This window comes from Episyrphus balteatus, chromosome 4 (assembly GCF_945859705.1).
Source record: "Episyrphus balteatus chromosome 4, idEpiBalt1.1, whole genome shotgun sequence".
Classification (NCBI taxonomy): domain Eukaryota; kingdom Metazoa; phylum Arthropoda; class Insecta; order Diptera; family Syrphidae; genus Episyrphus; species Episyrphus balteatus.
In genome coordinates this window covers 62,362,692-62,374,670 of record NC_079137.1, presented here as the reverse complement: position 1 = coordinate 62,374,670, position 11,979 = coordinate 62,362,692, and the positions used below count along the sequence as shown (strand labels likewise).

Sequence of the window (11,979 nt, the reverse complement as noted above, 5' to 3'; positions counted from 1 at the left end):
TTTACTGAAGTAGTTTGTAAAAAAAAAAGAATTTATTCCCTTTAGATTGTTCTAAGGAGCATTTACAAAAGAGTTTTATTTGGTAAATTATGCAACAGTTAAGCATCTTTTATGTAAGGGCCAAAGTAAGTTGTACAAAGTTTCAGGAAGAACAAAGTCCTCGCAATAGTTTCTTTGGTGCAAGGAAATTTAAATGAGATATGGACTTTCAATGGGTTAATGTAAGTATATACGTACTTCCTTTTAAAATTATCTACAGGTTTCTAGTAAAACTTTTTAACTTTTTAAAAGTTGAAGAATACTTATTTACTTGAGACTATGTTTTTTGGAAGACTCAAAGGATGAATGTTTTACAAATTATTTCTATAGTTTAATTTTTATGAATAGTAATTTTAAAATAGTTTTAATAATGTAATCAATTACTATGAGATGAATAAGCGTTGCTTATAGGAGAAATTAAATGCAAAGACCACAAAGTTTACCCATTCTAAAAAAATAATAATAGTTCAGTCAATGGGAATTCAGAATTTATGAGATCTGAATAAAGTTGCAACGTGCGTTGCGTCAGCAAAATTTGAATGCAGTATTAAAAAGGGGTTTATTCTGTGTTATTGTTTGGTTTTGTGGTTCGTCCGCCATTTTGAAAAATGAAGATGTCTCAATATCTCAAGAACGACTTGTCGCACAGAAAATTTGAAAAGATCTTTCTCCTTTAAAATGTATGTATATGTAATTATCTTTCTTTCTTTCGTACATCAATTTCCTATAAAGCTTAACTTTTAGAGTTAAGCACCGCAAAGTATATCATTTTAAGTTTTTTTTTTAAACACAATTCTTACGGTTATTAAAAATATAAAAAAAACACACAAAAAATGATGTAGGTTCTGAAGAAAGGAAGATAATTATATTTCTAATCAGAAAGGTTCTCTGTGCCATAAGCGATAAGTCGTTCTCGAGAATACGCAAATTGATATTATAAAGTAGATACTACTACACTACTAGTACTTTTATAGCGATTTTCAATGAAACGCATTTTCAACTAAATCAATGCGATTCCCATCTACTCCAAGTCTCCAAGAGAAGAGCATGATCAGTTTTAGAAGTAAATGTACTAGATTATCTAATCATGAGTAATTTACCACCTCCAAAGATTTAGGTAGATATATAATAGTTTCACGAGAATGTTGGCTAGAGTCATACCTTAAAGCCTCGTATTCCATTCATCTTATGTAACTAAGGGCTAAAAATTCTTTCGTATTTACTTGAAGACATCAAATTTAGTAATTCATAAGCCTCGTTAAATGAATTTTAATATAAATCACCTCCAAAGATTTAATATGGAGCTGCGTTCCTTAGAAAGTAGTAGAATACTCGGAGTGGCAATCTAGTACAAAAATTACACATTCCTATCAACTCGAGAGTATGCTTATTATTATTGTATAGTACTAGATGAGCTAATCACTAATCATCTACTCATGTCATGAGTAGTTTATGGCCTCCCAACGAATTCCTCTTTCCTTTATTATTTGGACTAGTCCGCCGGACTAGTAGCCGTGTTGTAATGTTTACGAAAATCCAAAATGTACCTATTTTATTAAAAATGCTCCAAATCTTTTTGTGTTCCATAGGTTCAAATTGTTCCAAAGTTCTCTTCTCATCTTTATTTGTTAATTAATTTCCAGTAAGACTTTGTAGCATGGAACTAACACATGTAAGTTTCACGGAAACATGGCTAATATTGGATTCAATTACCCTTACGTTAAATAGTAGGAAATTCAACTCTACTTCGAAAAATTTTCGCAGTTTTCGGAACTGAACTGAATTAAATGTAAAAAGGCGCATTTCATTCCGAACGAAATAGGTGTCTGTTTATGTTTCGCAAGAGAATGCAGTCTATTACTGTATGGATAAAAAATCCCTGTTCCATTGGAGGTGGTAGTTTACTCGTAAGTAGAAATCTAGTACAACATCAACTACACATTCCTATCTCCTCGAGTAGAAGATTCTGTGTTATTTGTAGTACTAGATCTACTCATGAGTAAACTACCACCTCCAATGGAACGGGGCTAAATTATAAGTATAAGGATAAGGATAGATACTCTAGAATTGCTCTCGATACTCTAAAATTGTCTCGATAAAAATAGTTGCCAAGGTACTATATTTTTTGTTATCCAAATATTTGGACGGATTTCAAATATCCCGGTGTAGTTTTTTTTTGTGCAAAACTCTATATAGAGAAACAAAAAAACACACCTAATGCTGTAGGACAATCAGAAGTGACATGATATAAAATAAGTAAAAATGGGTCCCGCCATTCTCAACACCTATACCATTTTTTTTTTGAAAAATGCTTGAATTCCTTTATTAACAAAAAAGTATTTTTTTTTTAAGATAGAAAAAAACCTCAAAAAATTCTTTCTTATACAAGTTTAAAGAACAAAGTCGCTCAAAAGTATATTTTTTTTTTAAATTTTAAATCATCAACTTGATAACTTTATCTTCAAAAATGTATCAAACATTCAATAACATTTCAGTTGCATTGTTGATATTGGTTGATTTTTCTTAATATTGATTTTTTTTTATCATTAGTAAAATAGTAATTAGTTTCGTTGAAAGTTATAAAAAAAAAAACACTCACAAATCTCCCCGACGGGGAATTGAACCCCGGTCTCCCGCGTGACAGGCGGGGATACTGACCACTATACTATCGAGGATGTTGAATACATACAGTAAAAGATAAGATTTTCGCAATTTTTCAATTTAATGAATTGTGCTATTGTGCAACAAATATTTTTATAATAGTTTTATTTTTATTATGTGGTTGTTTTTGTTTGTTATCATATCAATCATTTTTTGCTAAAAATTTGCTATCAGAATGCTAGAATTCCGCTAATGAAATATGGTGCAAGTATTATTATTTAATATGCGAAAAGGGTAAAGTTTTTTTATTTGAAACGATAATAAAATGCTAATTTTGCGTTTTTCGATTTTTATTTATTTGAAATTTTCGCTGTGATCATTTCATAATTTAATACTGCGCTGCGCACATTTTAACTTCTCTGTAGGTATATTGGACTGATGAACAAACTTTTATGTAAGGTTACAGTTATGCTAAGGTAAAGTGCGATTTATCTATCGATGTCAAATTTAAATTTTTTAATATGTAATTTATAAAACTGACTTGAAATCAATAAGTGTTATTAATTAACACTAGTTTGCAAAGTTTTGCGAAATTGCGAAAACTTCTTTTAATCACATAAAGCTTGCAGAACATTGAAACTTCGTGATATTGTTTTTGAATTTTTCAAGTAAAAAAAGACATATTAAGGTAGGTACACTACCATATTCTATGTTAAGTATTGCGAAATCGCAAAATTACTTTCCTACTACAAAATCAGTCATAACCACAACGAAATGGTTTGATTGCGATGGCCTGCGAAATCCCTAACCATCAATTAAAAGTCAATTTTCATCCAATCCAATAACAACGTGGCATATTAATTGCAATTCGAATCTTTAAATAACAGAAATTACACAGTCAACAAAAAAAAAACCATGTAAACCCAAATTAACTTCGGAAAGTGTAATAAAAAATACCAAATAAAACCAAACCACAGGACATTCCTCATCACACATCGGCGGCGTGCAACATACTGTATAATTTAAAATCTGTCACCAAAGTCGACCACAAATTTTACGCAAACACACCTACACCATACATATCAATGCAATACCAACTTATTGCATATTAAAGGTTCTGTGCAATTTAAAATTTTAATTTTCTCATTTCGAACAAAAAACATGGGAAAATAATTTTCACTCGAATGCAAAACTGCTGCTGCTGAATGGACTGCAAACTTGGTGCGGGTGCTTGTGGGCAAAACATTCATAAATTCTTTATTGTATATGATTGACAGAAGGCGTATATTTTAACATCCGATGTGTCTGCCATACGTGCAATTAACAATATATCCTATCGAAATAGCTCATATATGCGTAGGACTTTATAATACTGGCGTTACAAATGCAATATTATTCACTTCTACCGATATTATTAAATTGCCAACGAATGCATCAATAAATTATGCAGAACCCTTACAAAATTGTACATGATATCCCTTTCACTATCCCGCTGGCCGCGCTCTTGCTCTATGACGCGTATACAAATCATCAATTGCACGCCGGAAAAGGGTTGATCCTCTGGATGTTTTGCATATTTTTCACTCTAAAATCTTCCGGCCTAATGTGTAATTTGAATGTCAAATAAAAAACGGGATATGTGTGTGTTGCTTTGAAAAAATATGTACTGTTATCTTGTATGCGGGTGCACAGTCACGTGACCTTAAAGACCGCATCAATAATAAAGTACACTCTTTTAAAATATGTACAGAAAAAAAAGATGCTATACATTATGAGATCTCTTCGTTAGAAATGACACCCATATAAGACTCACATAAGACTTCTCATCCCTATTTATGACATTTAAATCAAAGTGACAGTTCATACGACCGAAAGAGATGACTATGCTGACACCTGATAAACATTCATTTAAATGAATTTTGTTAAACTTTTCCACTTTTCGGTCGCGAACGTCAACTAATCCTCAGTAATTTGACATAATCACAACAATAATCGTAAAAATTTAAAGTGGATTTAGTTTGAACGTCGTCGTTGTTGGATGGTACAGTTCTGTCATTTCTTATGTCAAAGTGTCTCTATGCAATGCACGCTCGCTACCGTGTAGACAGGGATGAGTTGCCGGCAATGGCAACCACAGAAGCAAGCAAATGACGTTGTAAAAGTTTACGACAAAAGGGCTCAGATGTGTACTTGAATTCAAAAATTTAATTAAACAGTGGACTCTTTCAATCAAAGTTACCAGACTTATCTTCGGAGTTTATGTCAAGTTATAGAGAGAGAGAGAGAGAGAGAGATGATGCACAATCATCAACGTAAACCACCTCCAACTTTTCGCTGGATACCAAGTAGATACGATTGCAAAGCATCGAATTTTAACCCTTTTCAGCTGAGCCTTTTTCTCTTTCGTTCACTTTTCCAAATGACTCCTCTTCAACCCTTACGCAATAGCGCGCATTTTGTTTAGAGACTCTATATAGTCTTTCTTGTTGGCAAATTGTTTTTGTGTGGCATGAATGTGACCATAAACGGAATTATTGAATATTGACAGTAGCCAGAGAGACATAACTTTGACAGGAGTGAGGTTTTTGGTGTGGAGTTTGTTGTAGGGTTGCTGTATATAAATGAGATTTTGTAATCAATTTTTTTGTTTCGTTGGTTTGAATTCAAAAATTTTGTATGTCTGTACTTTATATTGCAAATTATTTCCATGGTAAATCCTAATGTCAATCATTAAAGTCAGAAAATTGTTTGGAAGGTTATACACACCGCATAGCGCACACCATATGCAATATTGTACGCTATCATTGAAGGGTTTAACTTTTTGTAATCCCGTTTAGATTTGCAATGGCAATGACGACGAGGCTGGATGTAAAATGTAGATTTGGTAGATTTAACTATATGTAGTACCTAGTGTCACCCTGGGTACATAAATTGTATGAAATATGATCGTTGAATTTTATTTTGTAGCTGATTGGGGGGGATACAATATATAGTGACATTTTATGTTTTGAATGGTTATTGTGGTTGAATTGAAATGTTTTTCGACATATTTGGCATGGGTTTAGTCGGCTAAAGGTTGAGTAATAGCTGAAAATTTAGGTTAGGTAGCATCATCAATTTAAAATTGATATTTTTTCAATGTTATTTTATTTTGTATGAAAAACTATGTAACATTTATTCGAATTTCGAGTACCCACCAAAAGTATCTTTTTTCGGGAAACTTATGGATAGGGATAAGATAACGAACATGGCCCTAATGTTCAGGACACTTTCGTGATCTTTTCGTAAGAAGTTTGTTAACTTTATGGTAAAACTATAGTGTGGTTATAAATAGAAAGCTATTTACGTATATAGCAGGGCAGAATATGTCCCAAATTTTGTTTCAATTGTTTGCAAATCACGGTAACATTGTGAACTATCTTGGTAACGCAGTTGTTTTTCTTACAAAATATTTCTGTGCCAGAGCATAGAACATCTCGTATATGGCGTTGTACTTGAAAATTGTTATCAGTGTAATGAGTTTTCTACTACCTAGGTATTTAAAAAATATTTATATTGTGTCCCAGGCAAGGAACAAAATCTTAACTTACTCTGCGTTACCATAGGAAACCACTAAAAGTTACTTTAATTTAATTGTATGTTCCTCATTTAGTTCGACTTGTTGTAACTTTTATAACATAAACGATTGGTCGGGCGAAATAAGCTAGACAAGTATGTAAGTAGATTGAAAGTCACTGAAAGAGGTGCGTGACCACTGAGTTACCACAATTGTAATAAATAGACGAAATGTGTATTATTGTTATTCTAATTTTTGTTAACAGTTTTGAGAGTGACAACATTTTGTTTTTGAATTAAGTTCAATATGATATTTACAACTGCGTTACTGCTCTACTGCGTTACCATCTACATCTATTATCAACAAATTCCATTAGGATTAACTGAATTCAGCTTATTGTGAAATGATACTATAATTATCATTCATGGCTTAGGTACAATTTGGTAATTTAATATTAAGAATACTTATTTCAATTTTGTGTTTCTGGGGTTTAACTTTATAGGTTACTTGTATAGGTTCTATTGTTTAAAATTGCTATATAATAGAGGTTTTTTTTTAAAAGATTTTATAAAAAAAGCTGAAATTTGTACCTTAAGACTATGTTGATCAATTTTGCATTTATTTTTTCTATTGAGAGTGATTTTTAAACCTAAATTAAGCTGAAATTTGTACTTAAGTAACGCAGTATCATAGCTGTTAACCGTAATAAATATAGAAATATCTTTTATAACATCACTACAAATGTTTCAAGACTTAAATTTTTTTTTATTTACTGTCCTTATATTTATTTATTTACTTATTTTTTATTTGTTTCAACAAAAATAATGTGCACCGAATCGATAGAATATGTTGTAACGAACAATCAATAGCTTTATTTTTTGTCGTAAGACATTCTGAAGCCGATAGTTATTTCCAAAAAACGATATTTTTGTGTGTTTTCGCACCGGTTTTGCATGCGTTCATTTATCAATTGCTCGGCCATCTTTGGTGATAAAGAGTTGATTTTTTCTTTAAAATGTGTTTTTTAACAACTTTTGACTTTTTGACTTTAAATGGCTGCCATTTTGTATTTACTCACTCAAATACAATGAAATTACATACAACGATAGAAAATATTATAAGGAAGAAAATGTATGTTTATTTTTTGGTCTACGACAATCTGGAGCAAAGATATTAGCTTAGAAGTGAAATATCCCAAAAAATGCATTTTTGTGAATAACTCCGCTTAAAAGAATGATCAGGTGGTGAGAAATTAGGTTTAAGCCTTTTAAATATACCCCTATCGATCCATGAAATAAAATCTGACAGTGCCTTTGTGCGCAAGGTCAAATGACGCTTTGACTGGAGTATTATTAGGAATTTATAAGTTTTTTTTTACCCTAAAACTTTTTAGATCGTGATTTTTAAGTTGTCAGGTTATAGTCTTCGAACTTTTTTTATAATTTCCTTTTATTTTGTACCCTTAAAGATGACAGCGGGTCTCAAAAGGTAAACAGATTTATTAGTATCAAGAAGTAATTTTAAATGCGCCAAATTTGACTTTATTGAAGAATTTTGTTGTACGAAATTCATAGCCTTTAATAATCCAACTACCCTAAACCAAGTCAAAATTATATTAAATGTATAATCGATTGATCATTAATATCACATTTCTCAGTGTCAAAAACATGCTTAGTAATCCTTTTAAAATACCTTTTTCTAATGCACCCACATCTACACCTATGAAATGGAAAACCCAAAAAAGTAATCCTCAATCCATCAAAGATTTATAATTTATTAAAATTCAAACAGATACTTAAGTGCCAATACCAAATAGTCTATTCCGCATTCTATTTATAGAAAATTCTATATTACCATTTCTGTCCCAGAAAAAGGTGACAAAACTAAATTGACCAAAACGTCTGTCGTCGTCATCCCACAATCGTTTACATCTCAAAGTCCACCCCAAAAAGAAAAACCTTCCAAAATTCATGCCACTTTACAATTTGTATCAACTCGAAAGTTGTATAAGTCATTTTGAAAAGTCTCCTTAAAAGAAAATTGTCCATTCCTTTCTTATTTGACCCTCGATCAAAAAGAAATTATACAAAGAAGGACTTTGACCACATTGCTTATACACACAAACATACATAGTTTATCCACCCACTTTACGATTAAGAGGATGAAAAGTTCAAATGTAATTTTCTTAAAGACGAGGGATGAACACAAGAATTAAGGGAAATTCACATCTCTAAAGAATGACGGACGTAACGCCAACCTTAAAAGCAAAGCGAATACAATAAAGACAAAATAAAAAAAAAAAAGTAGAAAAGTCCTTTGAGTAAGATGGATTTGAACGAAAGTGTTTGGCATCTTTTGTACAAACTTTCCTCTATGGAATACATTTCTTCTTTCTTCATTTTCAATGCATGTATAACTCTCTCCTGATGGTCTCTAAATGGGGCTTTCAAAAATGTGTTTGTATAGACAAAGTCGAAGAAGAAAACGCTTTGTGTTATATTGTATAACTCAAAAGGACACAAGTAATTTTGTGCTTGATGTGACCTAACCACCCATAAATTATACTCCAACACTCACCTGCATGACGACAACAAAAACAAGAATGAAAGGAAGGAAGTCAAAGTGTTGCTGTCGGTCGTCCTTTCTTGGTGTTTATATAGGTGTCTTGATTACAATGCTGATGTATTACTGGTGGGATTTACTGAAGGCTATAAATTCAAGTGTCGAACTTAAATCATCAATTTTACGGACAAATTGTACATTAAATAGAACTTTTTGATTAGATGTTATGTTTTGTGTCTTTTTTTTTTAAGTGGTTTGAAAGAAAATGATTAAATAAAAAAGAGTGCTATAGTGTCTGGGAAGGAAGGACTTGAAATATAAAAAATTCTCTAACTTGTAAGCTTATTTTTTTTATTACTCCTTGGTGTCGTATCATCAAAATTTAAATAGAAACATAAGTTTCTTATGTTTAGTTCCTATTGGTGATTGGTACAACAAGGAATTTGACAGAAGTCTCAAAATTATGTTATTTTTGACCAAAGTGTTCAGAAAAAGCTCCCATTGTTTACCATTCATTAAAACTGAAATCCACTTAAATCCATTATCCTTTCAAAAAATCAACTGACTTTTGAGACTTTACAACCCAAACTAACAAAAGTGCATTAAAATGTAACCAAATGATTGAAAGTGCATTAATTTATTACCAAAACCCATCATCGTATCATACCCAAAGAATAAGGTTTTCATTTAAATATTTAAGTAGCAATACAAACGGTTTTGTTGTTGTTATTAAAAATTGCATTACATAACCAAACAAAATAAAATAAAATAAAAAAAAAAAACAACAAAAACCAAAACCATGCATATGATAATACACAAATCCAATTACCCACATATCGACACACCAAATTGAACACATTGGAAATAACCATCCATATCGGCTGTTGCATTCATTATGTGTGTGTTTGTGTTACTATCTATAACACAAAATATGAATATTGACAGGATTGTCAATGAGTACCTATAAACCACCCATTGCCATGTTGTTCATCAGTTCACTTGCTGACCATAGATAGGTTCAGTAGAGGAAAGGATTAGCCAAAAACCTTTGGTCCTTTTCATCAACCGCATCCACATGAAACATGGTAAAGTCCATTATTGCCCAGGATATATAAGATGAGCACTTACAATGTTGTTTAACCCAATAACGGTTAATATGCTCGTTTTGCACACGTTATATGATACCTGCCAAGTTATATGCATTATAATGGTGTTACATTCTATATATATAATGGAAAGAGCCTTTGGGGAGTTGGGAGGTTCTTTTAATTCAATATTATTGCCAGCTAAGCTTTTATTTCAAAGAATGAAATGACATTTTAATTTCCAGTTTCCATTTTAGTTATAGTCTCAATTTCAGTCTCACTTTCAGTTTTGTATTTCAGTTCAACTTTCAGCTATACTTTCAGTTACACTTTTGGCTCACTTTCAATTTCACTCTCTCAGATTCACTTTCAGATTCACTTTCATTTTCACTTTCAGTTTTACTCTCACTTTTCAATCTAGTTTCAGCTTCAATTCCATTTTAAGATTTACTTTCAGCTTCACTTTCAGTTTCATTTTCAGTTTCACACTCAGTTTCACACTCAGCTTCACTTTCAATCTTAGTTTCAGTTTAACTTTTATTTTCAAATCTACTTTTAATTTTGTCTTTCAGTGACACTTTCAATTTAACTTTCAGTGTCTTTTTCAATTGCACTTTTGGCTCACTTTCAATTTTAATGTTACTTTCACTTTCAGATTCACTTTTCACTTTCAGTTTCACTTTCTGATCCATTTCCAGTTTCACTTTCAGTTTCATGTTCAGTTTCACTTTTATTTTTGTCTTTCAGTTTAAATTTCAGTTTAACTTTCAATTTGAGTTTCAATTTCACATTCAGTTTCACTTTCTGATTCATCTTCAGTTTCGCTTTCAGTTTCATGTTTATGTTTTGTTTCAGTTTAATTTTTGTCTTTCATTTTAAATTTCAGTTTCACTTTCAAATTAAGTTTCACTTTCAATTTCATTTTCAATTTCTCATTCAATTTCAGTTTCACTTTCATTTTTGTTTCATTTTCATTTTCAATTTAAGTTTCACTTTCACTTTCAGTTTCACCTTCTGATTCACCTTCACCTTAACCTTCAGTTTTAGTTTCATATTCAGTTTTACTTTCAATTTTGTCCTTGAGTTTAAATTTGAATTTCACTTATAATCAGTTTCACTTTCAATCTAGTTTCACTTTCACTTTCAGGTTCAGTTTTAGTTTCACTTTCAATTCTGTTTCATTTTCGGATTTAGTTTCACATGGAAAATCAAATTCCATGCTCGATTTGTGGGCTATTTACGTTGAAATTATTTGTGGCAGTTTGTGGATAAGTTTGTCCTAAAGTTAAGTTAACAAAAGTTGGCAACCATTTTAACCATATTACAACGGTGATGCACCAAAGTGCAGTTGATAGGTATAATTAAAACAAACTTGTGTATGCTAACTTCATTTACTGTGATGGTTTTGCATTAATGGATGTTTAATTTATATGCAACTTTGTCCCTTTTCAAACGGAATAATGTGTTCGCACCCATAGTGCTAGGTGTCGAACACAGATCCTACGGCCACATTAAAAAAAAATATTCCTCATACAGTTCATCTATCTACCTACATCCACCCATTGGAATATGCATGCATGAAATGTTCAACATGTTGTACCTACGAGAATAGGTATAGAAGCAAGGTTTTAATAATTCTACCGAACCGATATCGAAAGCTACCTATCTGCTATCTATAAGGTCCTTTTTAGGTGGACAAATGAAAGGACAACACACATAGATAGAGGAATAGATATGCAAAAAAGGGAGGAGAGAGTTCATTGTAAAGTGATTACTCCAGCAGACCATTAATACGGTCTGGCTCTCTGCTGATGGTCTATCTGAAGTACCTTTAGCTCCAATGTTGGTGATGTGTAGCTATTTCGATCGACCAACCGAAACAAAAAAGGATATATGTGGAAAATTGAAATTTGAAACTCTGTGTCATGAGCGCACGTAGTATTTGCACCTTCAATTAAAATCGTAACAAGGTTATTACTTTAGCTGAAAAAAGCTATGACAAAAAAAAAAAGAACCACAGAGAAGATAGACTGTCATGGTTTTTTTGTGAGTCTTGGCGCGGTTTTTGCAGCATTTGCTATACTGACAAGGACAGCTTAGTAATTTGATCTAAGAGGGATTGGTTAGTTAAAATCT

The 11,979-nt window shown here is 31.7% G+C and overlaps 1 non-coding gene across 1 annotated transcript; it reads right to left on the bottom strand.

Moving 5' to 3' along the window:
• Positions 1-2,642: 2,642 nt before the first annotated feature.
• Positions 2,643-2,714, bottom strand: Trnad-guc (transfer RNA aspartic acid (anticodon GUC)). Its single transcript has one exon. It is a non-coding gene; the product is annotated as a tRNA-Asp (tRNA).
• Between the last annotated feature and the right edge of the window lie 9,265 nt (positions 2,715-11,979).